Source organism: Nematolebias whitei, chromosome 9 (assembly GCF_014905685.2).
Source record: "Nematolebias whitei isolate Nwh7 chromosome 9, NemWhi1, whole genome shotgun sequence".
NCBI lineage: Eukaryota > Metazoa > Chordata > Actinopteri > Cyprinodontiformes > Rivulidae > Nematolebias > Nematolebias whitei.
This window is the reverse complement of record NC_056506.1, coordinates 8087184-8100381: the sequence shown is the minus strand read 5'-3', so window position 1 is coordinate 8100381 and position 13198 is coordinate 8087184. Positions and strand designations below refer to the sequence as shown.

General features: G+C 37.9%; 1 protein-coding gene across 1 annotated transcript in view; it reads left to right on the top strand.

Annotated features, from left to right (window-relative positions):
* The window catches only part of agla (amylo-alpha-1, 6-glucosidase, 4-alpha-glucanotransferase a), a 355602-nt gene that overhangs the window by 66984 nt on the left and 275420 nt on the right, over positions 1 to 13198 (top strand). The window lies entirely within an intron of this gene.

Sequence of the window (13198 nt, the reverse complement as noted above, 5' to 3'; positions counted from 1 at the left end):
CAATCATGGGTAAGACTGCCGACCTGACTGCTGTCCAGAAGGCCATCATTGACACCCTCAAGCAAGAGGGTAAGACACAGAAAGAAATTGCTGAACGAATAGGCTGTTCCCAGAGTGCTGTATCAAGGCACCTCAGTGGGAAGTCTGTGGGAAGGGAAAAGTGTGGCAGAAAACGCTGCACAACGAGAAGAGGTGACCGGACCCTGAGGAGGATTGTGGAGAAGGGCCGATTCCAGACCTTGGGGGACCTGCGGAAGCAGTGGACTGAGTCTGGAGTAGAAACATCCAGAGCCACCGTGCACAGGCGTGTGCAGGAAATGGGCTACAGGTGCCACATTCCCCAGGTCAAGCCACTTTTGAACCAGAAACAGCAGCAGAAGCACCTGACCTGGGCTACAGAGAAGCAGCACTGGACTGTTGCTCAATGGTCCAAAGTACTTTTTTCGGATGAAAGCAAATTTTGCATGTCATTCGGAAATCAAGGTGCCAGAGTCTGGAGGAAGACTGGGGAGAAGGAAATGCCAAAATGCCAGAAGTCCAGTGTGAAGCACCCACAGTCCATGATGGTTTGGGGTGCCATGTCAGCTGCTGGTGTTGGTCCACTGTGTTTTATCAATGGCAGGGTCAATGCAGCTAGCTATCAGATTTTGGAGCACTTCATGCTTCCATCTGCTGAAAAGCTTTATGGAGATGAAGATTTCATTTTTCAGCACGACCTGGCACCTGCTCACAGTGCCAAAACCTGAACTGAACCCCATAGAGAACCTGTGGGATATTGTGAAGAGAAAGTTAAGAGACGCAAGACCCAACACTCTGGATGAGCTTAAGGCCGCTATCGAAGCATCCTGGGCCTCCATAACACCTCAGCAGTGCCACAGGCTGATTGCCTCCATGCCACGCTGTATTGAAGCAGACATTCATGCAAAAGGATTCCCGACCAAGTATTGAGTGCATAACTGAACATGATTATTTGAAGGTTGGCGTTTTTTGTATTAAAAACAATTGTCTTTCATTGGTGGTATGAAATATGCTAATTTTTTGGGACAGGCATTTTGGGTTTTCATGAGCTGTATGCCATAATCATCAGTATTAAAACAATTAAAGACCTGAAATATTTCAGTTGGTGTGCAATGAATCTGAAATATATGAAAGTTTCATTTTCATCATTACATTATGGAAAATAATAACCTTTATCACAATATGCTAATTGTTTGAGAAGGACCTGTATACTAAATGAAAAGGCCTGAAAAAGTGAAAGCAGAAAGAACCTGTACTCTCAAGAAATAACTGGTGAAATACAGAAACATTATCATAGCAGACCTCTGCTTTAGTAAAAGTACCACACGGAAATAAAACATAACAAACTGTCCCTTGTGCCTTTTTCATGAAACTTGACTTATCTGTATTATTTCTATTTATGTAATTATAACTGTTTTGCATCTGCACACAAAAAGGAAACTGAAGCAGCTACTGGAAGTTATACTTTTATGCTCTTTTTATACTCTTATACTTTTTTCTTTTTTTTTTTTTTTGTATATGCGGGGGAAGGTGTTTTCCAAGGCAAAGTCTGCAGAAGTATGGTCTTGTTGGTACAACAATTTTAAAGCGCACAAACGACATCCATACCCAGCCAAATACGAGCACAAGTGCCAGACCATAAAATAAACGACAAAATCATGCATGGAGAAACTCATTTCAGCAAACCCGGACCAAAATCACGAGAACCTGGAGATTAGCAGCTAACTCAGAACAGTGAACCCAGATAAACTCACGGTGGACCTGAACACTAACACGTGACAGCTTTTAACCCTGGAGATATTAAGCTCAACGGCGGATAAACACCCGTCACTACACCGAAGACGGTAACTCATAAACGCGTCCTACCGTCCGTGGACGGTACAAGGGCGCATGAAGCAGTCTACTAAAATGGGCAAACAAACTTAAAGGCACTTATACACTCACCATGAACCACACATAAAAAAATACAAGTACTGATTGTAAATGGTTCAACACCATCTTCACCCCAACACATAAATCGGTAACAAACACACCCAAAATGGTTGACCGAGGGCCTGGACCACACAGAAAATGTTGAAACTCAGCTATCGTTCCCAAACTAATACAAGGCCTTCATATACAAGAAAATGTGATCTTGTACTCTGCATGCAGTCATGTATTCGTCATAGCACCAGATACATGAATTTAGATCAGTTTCTCAAATACCGTCGGAAACAAACGCTCGACCATATGAACCATCGGGGAAAATCACTCCACAGTCATCTACTACAATTTTAGCTTGCCCAATGAGCAGAAAGGAAAAAAAAAAAAAATCTGCCTACCTTTTTCATACGTCGGCGCTGTTTGACTGTAGAGTGATGTTCCCCCATCCGCTGCAAAAAGGAAAACAACTCCCTCCCCTCTTCTGTTCCTGCTACTAGGCTCAACGTCGGGGTCACCAAATTATGCTCTGATCTGAAGCAGGGAGAGGAGGAGCACTTGTCATCCATTTCAGAAGGTTTATTTTACCCACATGTAAAGTACAAGATCACAGCCCTGGGCCATTGTAACTCCACCATGCGGTCACAAACAATGGCGCCGAGTCTAAACTGAAAATGCATCTTCAGAGCTCGGCCACACCTCCCAGGAGGAGTCACCACCATCAACGAATGAGAAGCCCTACTCTATCATATGACCCAGCTCTCAACCAATAATATCTCGCCATCTTATGTTTTATAATGGGTGGGTGCATGAATGTTGAGAGTTATAGGCATGTAACTAAAAATTACAATTCTTACCAGAAACGGAATCAGATAGTGTTTTAACACAATATAATTCTAAATAACAAAACAGGATGCATATATTTAGACAATTCATTAAGTTAATATATTATCTGATAAAATTATATTTCAAGTTTCTAATAAAAATTGTAATTTTCTTCTCCCACATTCAAATAATCAGTTTTGGAAATATTGCTTTGTATCCGTAATAGTAATTTATTGTTCAAAAAACCCCAAGCCTTAGCTTTAGATATAATCACATCATTAATTGATTAGCATTGTAAACACAACCTATAAATATTTGTAATGTCAAAACAGTGTTTTATAATAATTTCAGTACATGTAAAATTCCAAAAACTCTAGTCTACCAATAATCATTAATTAAAACTCATAGCTTAATAAAATCATCAAGTTCACAGTTTCAGAGTGTTTTACTGGCTTAAAATATATTTTAAAAACACTCCTCCATTTATATGAAAAAGTAAAATCAGAAAGTAGAAAACCCTTTACTTTGCTGGTAACGTTAATTTGATGTTAATAAAGATAACTGATGTCAATTTGATGTCAAAGTGTCACAGCCAGATCAGTATGAATCTGAAAGAACCTTCTGTCCTGATAAATAACATCCTCATTTGATGCGTGATGTTCTCCGCTCAGGGAGTAGAACTGGTGACTTTTCCCGCTGGCACACCACTCCATTCCCCCTCATCAGGGGCATTTTCTCCAACATCTGATAGGCCGAAAGATGTCCGGCCTCCATCCTTCAGACCCCTGCCATTGGACTTGCAATGCCTCTGTTGGCGACTCGTTTGTAGCTGCATTATCAGGGAAAAAAGAACAAACATCCTTCTCCCACAATATCTCAAAACTCCCATCAGTCTTCTATCTAAATTTCTATAATTATCATTATCAATATATAATAAACAATTATCATTCTTTATGGGTAAGTCAATGGTTCATTCCAGTTTCATACTCATCTGACACCTTTCTGGGAACATTGATCACAAACTCACACAAGTAACCCCTGTGTTCACCTTCCTGGAGCTTCTTCAGCTTAGATAACCTAAACAGATGATGAGAGACACAAACAGCACAACACCCTGCTGGCAGCCAGCCAGAGTCCATCCTTCTACCTATTCCTGTCAAGTTTTTCTGAATTGAGCCATCATTATCATTTAGCGTTTCATAATTTTAGTAGTTGTTAAAATTCATTATTATATATTTTCTGTTAGTGTCTGTTAAAGAATATTTAAAAATAAGTAAAAATAGTGTATTACAACTATGTTAGCACTTGTAAAAATCTTACCAGAGATGATAACAGTACTATAGATTTGATTTAATCTGTCTGTCACTGAACATTTTAAGTGATTTACAAGTCAAATATCTAGCAAAGTTTTTGCTCCTTATATTATATACAATATTCCAGCCTAGTTTATTGTCCAAAACATCTAAAATTTAGCTTATCTACATTCTGTATAAATAAAGGTTGATTATAGAAAAATCAATAGTCTTTACTTAAAATCATGAATTGTATCATTCCTGATTATCGATATTTACTTGCATTCAGACATATGTTACACTCTGATACCTCACTGGTTGTTCCATCTGCTCTGCCCAGTTTAGGTTCTCAATCTCCATCTGGGAACTCCTGGGGTGTACAGCCATCTATTCCTGCTGTAGTACTAATGGTGTTATAGTTAACAGTTCTAAAAAGCATTCACAGTAGTTATTCCAGTTCAGCACCACTCCAAAGACCTGTGAAGGGTTAATATTGTTCAAGATATACAAATCACATCAATTAAATAATCCTCAAAAAATAACCTTTGTTTAACCAGTAAATTTTAAGGAATAGGCACCAGTGAAGTGAAAATTTCTCATTTGAAAACATAAAATTTCCAATTTTAATCTGCATTTCTTTAATTTAACACTAAGTCTCCAACCTGTAAGGCAATCGCTGTAAGATAATTCCAACTCTCATCATGACTCTTTCAAGACATTCTGTTAAATCCCATAGTTAATGTCGGCTTGTATTGCCATTTAAAAATGGTCCATAATTAAGGTGGATCCATTTATCTGTCAATTTCTTAAAGGTGAATCTTCACTGGGGTACATTTAACATAGTGTTTGTCTGCAAAGACAGTGTCTTTCCATCCATCCATCTATCCATTATCTTTTACCCATTTCTTCCATTTTGGGTCATGGGGGTCGCCGGTGCCCATGTTCAGCAATCACTGTGCAAGGGGTGGGGTACACCCTGGACAGGTCGCAAGTCCATCACAGGGCTACATAGAGACAAACGAGACAACCATTCACTCTCTCACTCACACCTAGGGACAATTTAGAGTTACCAATCAGCCTAACATGCATGTTTTTGGTCTGTGGGAGGAATAAAATGATTAATAGTTTTATTACCTGAAATTAAAAACCTAAACTTAAACAGTACCATTACCAACCCTCACATGAATCAGTGTTTTTTTTAACATGAATAGTATACATGCTATTTATTTATGTAACTTTTAATGAATACTTTAAATGTTTAAATATAATTGTCTACTCTTCCCTCCCCTGAGTCCAGATGAGAGCTGTCATCACCCCCAACAGACCCTTCAATTTTATTAAATAAAAATAAGAAACACCTCAGCATTTTACCTCAGGTGAACCACCTGAACTAACATCTAAAAAGAATGTTATTTAAATTTCACAGCACTGATCATTACATATGTATGTCAATAAAAAAACACAATTAAAATTGAAGAAAAACATTATAAAATCAGAAACATAAGTATGCAGCTTTTGTAACGGGAAGATGGAACAGTTATCAGTCTTAAACTAGCGCCAGGATGTGTCTGGACATCCTGCATCTTATCTGTCCCACTGAAATAATCAAAAATGATTAGTATTTACACAGATAAAAGTGTACCATGGAAGATTTCCTATGTGCACATGATCCAATGTAATAATGCAAGGTTAAATTATGATGGTTCATGTCATGACGGCCTGCAAACTATCATTCTACAGATGAAAAAAGGCACAGATATTACGATTATCCCTGTTTTTAGTAGACACTACAAGGTTAATAATAAAATAATCATATGTCTAATACTTATTAAATAAGTCAATCTTATTTATCATATTACATTATACTATAACATTCATATATAATTTTTTGTTTGTTTAATAGGTTGTTCAAATAACATACTCATATTTAGATAATTTCTCCTCTCCATCAATCAGTTATTTAAAATGTTTTCTCTAAAATGGAATTGTGTCGTCCCCCCCCCCCCCCCCCCCCCCCCATCTTAAATCATCCTTCTGCCTCTAAGGGACTCATAAGATTTTTTTTTTTTTTTATACCACTAGTGTATTTTTATTTAATGTTTTTCAGTCTACACCTTAGATTTATCACCGTTTGTCTTTTAAGTTTAATACTTTTCTTAAATAATTAATATATAAAGAGTCTTCTCTGCCAAGGACACTTAACTTTTATAGAGCTATGTTATAGCTGTTTATAATCTACTAATATCCTGATGCATGCTCAATAATCCAGGTAGAAAAATCCAAAAAAGTTCTATCTGGTCCTCTGGACATTAAAAAAAAACAAAAAACAAAACAAAGCAAAATATATAGAAACGTTTCTTCTCTCATCCGAGAGACTTCCTCAGTCTGAGGTGCTGTATTCAGCTCAGTCTCTTAAATAGCACCTTCTCAGAGTGGATCAACCAGTTTGCTGCTGACAACCAAAACCAGCTGCTCACATGCTCAAGAAGGACCTTCAGCCTAACGATGGATTATTAGCACACTGATGGCTGTTTACTATTCACAGGGGGTTGAGTGATACTAGCAATAACAGCAGTGTAAGAGGGGGACAGTTGGACCCGGAGGCCTCCACCCCTGTTTAACGATGGACGATTTCTTTTCACAAAGATGGCCTCCTTTACTCCTCTCTCAAACCATCGTTCCTCTCTGTCCAGGATGTGAACATCTTCATCCCTGAAAGAGTGACCGCTGGCCTGGAGATGAGTGTAGACCGCAGAATCCTGGCCTGATGTTGTTGCTCTTCTGTGCTGGGCCATCCTTTTGGCCAATGGCTGTTTAGTTTCCCCGTTGTAAGACTGATCACCCTCCTGACACTGAACAGCATACACAATATTACTCTGTTTGTGCCGGGGGACTGGATCTTTGGGATGAACCAGTCTTTGCCGTAATGTATTTTGGGGTTTAAAAGCCACTGGGACGTTATGTTTAGAAAATAAACGTCTCAGTTTCTCAGATACTCCCTCAACATATGGAATGACCACTGGTCTGGGTCTGGGTTCCTCCTTTTCACCTGATAGCTGACTGGAGTCCTGTTTGGGTTTCTTCTCTGCTTTCAGGAAGGCCCAGTTAGGATATCCACATTGCTCTTGAGCCTGTCTTGTGTAGGATTTCTCCTTCTGCCTGGCTCCTGAGCTAGTGGGGATGCTGTCTGCTCTGTGGTACAGAGTCCTGATGACTCCTAACTTGTGCTCCAATGGGTGATGGGAGTCAAACTGCAAATACTGGTCTGTGTGTGTGGGTTTGCGGTACACCTCGGTTTGCAAATGTCCTTTATTAGAGACTGAGACCTCAGTCTAAGAAAGCCAACCTGCCATTTTTTTACATCTTCTCGTGTGAACTTGATGTATTTATCCACAGAGTTGATGTGGTCAGTAAAATGTTGGACTTCCTGAGATTTAATTTTAACCCAGGTGTCGTCAACATACCTGAACCAATGACTTGGTTGTGTCCCTGAAAAGGATGTCAAGGCTCTCTTTTCTACCTCCTCCATGTACAGGTTGGCAACAATAGGAGAAACTGGAGACCCCATAGCACACCCATGTTTCTGCCTATAATATTGCTCTCCATATGTGAAGTAGGTTGACTGCAGGCACAGTTTCAAGAGTTGACAGTTATTCTGTGGAAAGCGTGGTCCTGTTGCTCAGAGTGGTGTCTGATTTTAATCTTAAACTGACTTAAACTGAGGCTGGCAATCCGGATGCACCTGGTGATGAGCTGCTGAGGTCACGTGAGAGCTGTGCTGCGTAAGTAACATGGCAGGATACTGCTAAACAAAACTATTCAACTCGGGTAAAACAATCCAGTTTATTACAATCAAGCATAATAAATATTGTTAATAATAACCTCTGCATATTGTTTCAATAAACCAAAACTGGACGAGGAAACCTTGGACAGTCTGGAGAGTTACATGGACGAGTGTTTTGAAAACATTGTGATGGGTAAACCACAAAAAAACACCTCATCCACGGCAACACCAACTCCTAAACGCACGCGTTCGGAGAGCTCAACCAGCACATCCACCTCTCCAGAGAAAAGCTTCACTGATGTCCTGGGCTCTATAGACAAGAAGCTAACCAGCTTAGATGCCTGTCTGGCCCTGGTGGAGGTTCTCCACAAGGAGTTCCAAGCACTGAGGGAGTCTCTGGAGTACAGCCAAGCTCAGGTGGCGTCGCTTGCTGTTGAGAACCAAACTCTGAGGGGTAACGTCAAAGAACTCACCGAGAAGATGACGCAGCTGTCCGAAGATAACATCTCTTTATGAAATGAGGATAATGAGTTATAACAACAAATAATTTCCCTCTGGGATTAATAAAGTATTTTTGAATTGAATTGAATTGAATTATTTATTTTATTATTATTATTTATTTTTTCTTTTTGTTAGAGCTGTGTGTACATGCCCAGAGTTTGATATCTTGACAAAACTACAATTTTTATTTTTTAAGACCGTTTTTAAAATTACTCTGTTGTTAGTTTTTAAAGAAGTTATTTGAGTAATTTTCAAAACTGTGTTTTTTAATATAGTTATTTCTGTTGTATAACTACCAGTTTATACATTTTACAAATAGTTTTGTAACTATTTACCTTTTTCTTTCATTGACTTTATTCTATATTTACTTATATTACTATTACTTATGATATTACTTATAATATTTACTTTATTCTTTTATCACTTTGATAAAGAGATTAATCTTAATGAGCCTTTTGGGCAAGGGGAGTAGCAAGGGATTGGGAGGTCTCAGATTGGCTAGGAAGTAAGAAATAAATAAGGAAAATAAGTAAGGAAAATAAATTAAAAAAACGTTCAATACAAAACAACTGGACTTTATTTGTAACAGAAGATGTTTCGCTCTTCATCCGAGGAGCTTTTTCAATTCTAAGAGCAGTGAGTATGGGGTTCAGGTTATAAGGCTGAATGAGATAAGATACATATATGTAGATTAAGAAATCACACCACACACCTTAACAGTAGGGGCTTCTTAAGGTCTTTGTTACTCTAATTCATAGATGAGGCCCATCTGTTCCATTAGGTGTGAAAACTGGCTGGGAATCAGTCTTAAAGTTGCATTATATGATTTTGAAAGTGGAAATCCAAGGCCTCCTCCTCTGTTAAGAGATATTTTTTCTCTTTTTACATAAATTCATTCACCCCCTCTCAAATCATCTGTGTTCTCAGTCCAAAATGTGCACATTTTGTGCACACAAAAGTGTCCCTTATCCATGAGATGGAGGTGAACAGCTGAGTCTTGTCCTGAAGAGGTGGCTTTCCTGTGTTGAACCACACGTCTGTGAAGAGGCTGTTTAGTTTCCCCAATCTAGAGGTCTGGACAGTCCTCACTGCACTGGACCGCATACACTACACCACTCTGTGTATGGGTGTTTTGTCCTTAGGGTGGACCAGCCTCTGTCTGAGAGTCCTGCTGGGTTTGAAATGTACTGGGATGTTGTGTTTGTTGAAAATCCTTCTGAATTTCTTTGATACTCCAGCAACATAAGGGATGACAATGTTTTTACGCCTGTTGTTGTCCTTTTTCTGTTTGTTAGTGTGTTTTGTAGATTTCCTCGCTGACTTGACAAAAGCCCAGTTAGGATATCCACATGTTTGGAGAGCTTCTTGAATGTGTTTCTGTTCCTTTTCCTTCCCATCTGTCTTTGTGGGGACAGTCTTCTGTTACAAATAAAGTCCAGTTGTTTTTGTATTGAACATTTTTTGAATTTATCATGTCCTGGATGACTGAGAATCTTCACCAGAATTTTGAGGAAAATAATTTGGGAACCACTGCTCTAGTGACAACAAACACATAATGAACACATACAACAAGCTAAGAAGAACAGACTAATCAAAAAAGAAATGGTAAATGGTAAATGGACTGTACTTGTATAGCACCTTTCTATCTTATTTCAAGATACTCAAAGCGCTTTACACTACAATCTGTGTCTTCATTTACCCATTCATACATCACTCTAATAGAGCTCTACAAATCATTCTAATGAGACTAATCAGTGCTTTATCACATTCATACACCGATGGGACACACATCAGAGGCAATGAGGGGTTCAGTGTCTTGCCCAGAGACACTTCGACATGTGACTGCTGGTGGATTCGAACCCCCAACTCTCACATTGGAGGACGACTGCTCTAACCACTCAGCCACAGCTGCCCCAAACAAACAACAAAAAAACAATGCTAAACAGCTAATGGAAATGATTAACAATGAACATAAATTTTGCCCATAATCTCTCCTTGAGGCTATGTGATCAATGTCAACCACAATGAACCAATGAGGTTGTCTCATTGAGTCACAAGGACCCACCCCCAAAGAGAGACGTGTATTGATGAGACTACCTGTATGAATAAAGGTGTAAAAAAAATCTGACCAATGAATTTACTGAACAGGTCACAGTAGAACCAATGAAACGAGGAGGGAAAGAGAGAACGAGGAGGGGGAATCCAATTTTTAAGTTGTATCCTTAGATCATTGTGACAGTCACACAAGTTACAACTCAGCTCTTTCCATCCTTGTCTTTCTTGAAAGTTCTTTGTAATGAGCTATAGTTGATCAGTTGCAGTGAGAGGATGTTTATCCATCCATCCATTATCTTTTACCCGCTTCTTCCATTTTGGGTCACGTTGGTCGCCGGTGCCCATGTCCGGCAATCATTGTGCGAGGGGCAGGGTACACCCTAGACAGGTCGCAAGTCCATCACAGGGCCACATAGAGACAAACAACCATTCACTCGCTCACTCACACCTAGGGACAATTTAGAGTTACCAATCAGACTAACATGCATTTTTTTGGTCTGTGGGAGGAAACTGGAGTACCCGGAGAAAACCCACGCATGCACGGCGAGAGCATGCAAACTCCACCCAGAAAGGCCCCCGGACCGGGATTTGAACCAGGGACCTGCGCGCTGAGAGGCAGCAGCTCTACCAGTTGCGCCAACGTGCTGCCCAGAGGATATTTGTAATTTATTAAAAGCTAAAAAAAATATAAAAAAAATAAAATCAAAAGTATATTCCATTTTTGAACCTGACTGAGCAGAGAACAAGAAACACTCTGATCTGAGTCTGATTTACCAAGCTTCAAGTAATGTTTCCGTAATATTCTATGTTAAATTGAACCAAAACTGAAATGATGGGTTCTTTATGTTGAGTGTTTGTGAGTTGTCATAATGCTGTGTTTTACACAAGTTAATGGGAATCAGAGAAATGAACTCCTAAGAATAAAGGTTTAACGAGATATTGTGCCACAGAATCTCAAGATTAAAATGTCACTAGATTTCTTGTCACAGTTTGTCTTCTCCTCCTGCATCCTCTGCAGCTACATTTATTTAAAACGGAACAGAGTTCACATGGAGGTTTCTTGGTCTGAACAAAAGATTGAACTTCTCAATAATTTGAGTTGAAAGAAAAATAATTGATTAAACTTAGAGGAGAGGTGAGGCGGTTGCATGCACACACATGCACAGTTTGTTTACAGTGGTGCTTGAAAGTTTGTGAAGCCTTTATAATTTTCTATTTTTATGATAATATAATAATAATAATAATCATTTTATTTAAAAAGCGCCTTTCATGACACCCAAGGACACTTTACAGTAAGAACAAAGATCAACAGGAATAAATTACATAAAGAATATAAAATACATAAAGAATATGGTATGGTATAAAGTTTATTCATTTTAAAAAACACAAAACAATTTCATAACAATATAAAAAATACAAGAGATTTAAAATGAAAGGCAGCAGAAAGAAGAAAAAATCTTATATCTGCCCCTTTTTTTCACACAATTAGTTCAATCAAAATAATTTTCAAGTAACATAACAAAATGAATAACTCTTTTTAATTTTTCTAATTCTAAAACAAAAAACACATTAAGCTACTTTATATATATTTTTTAACAGTTCAGCTTTGATCTTTTTCTTAAATGTACACATTGACTTGGCATTTTTAACATCACTCTCTAGACCATTCCACAATCCAACTCCTTGGATTGAGGTAGACCTTTCCTTCAGACTAGTTCTGAATTTTGGTTTGACAAATATCTCTAGCCCCTTAAGATTATAACAACTTTGTCTTTTAACAAAATTTCTTTGGATATTTAATGGTAATGTGTTATTTTGAGCCCTATACATAACTGATCAAATACTATAATCTACCAAATCATGGAACTTCAATAACTTCAGTTGATAAAATAATGTGCTTGATGGGTGACTGTAATACTTTCTGGTGATAATTCTTATAGCTCTTTTCTGTAAAATAAAAATAGGTTTTGTAAATGTTTTACACGCTTTACCCCAAACATCAATGCTATAGATTAAATGTGGAACAATAATTGTGTTATACAATATGTACAGAGCTTTATAATTTAATAATTCCCTGACTTTGTATAGTACTGCAATAGATTTAGATATTTTTGTTCTTACAGAATTTGTGATTTTTCCACGTTAGCTTTTTCATCAATGATTACACCCAAAAATTTCATCTCATTAACTCTACAAATCTCAACACCCTCAATTTTAAATGGATCATCAACGGTTCTCTTTTTGTTACTGAATATCATGTAATTAGTTTTATCTAAATTTAATGATAATTTATTAAGCTTAAACCAAGTTTAAACTTAAACAAGTTTTATCAAATTCTGTCTTCATCAGCTCCAACATCCGTTTGACATCTTTACCCAAACCAAAAAATGTGGTGTCATCTGCAAAAAGGACACATTTGAGGAGTCCTGAAACATTCACTAAGTCATTCGCTTATAAAATAAATAACTTTGGTCCAAGTACAGAGCCTTGAGGAACTCCTGTGCAATAAGTGATATTGCACAGGTCAGGTCTTACACCATTTGTTTGTACAAACTGTGTCCTATCTTTCAAATAGCTAGATACCCAGTGTAATGCTGGTCCTCTTATACCATATTTATTTAATTTTTCAAGGAGAATAGTGTGGTCAATAGTATCGAATGCTTTTTTTAAATCAACAAAAATACTAACACAATACTGTTTTTGATCGACAGCAGTAGTTATTTGTTCTATTATTTCCATGAGAGCCATTGATGTAGAGTTTTTTGCTCTAAACCCATACTGACTGCTACTTAGAATGTTTTGT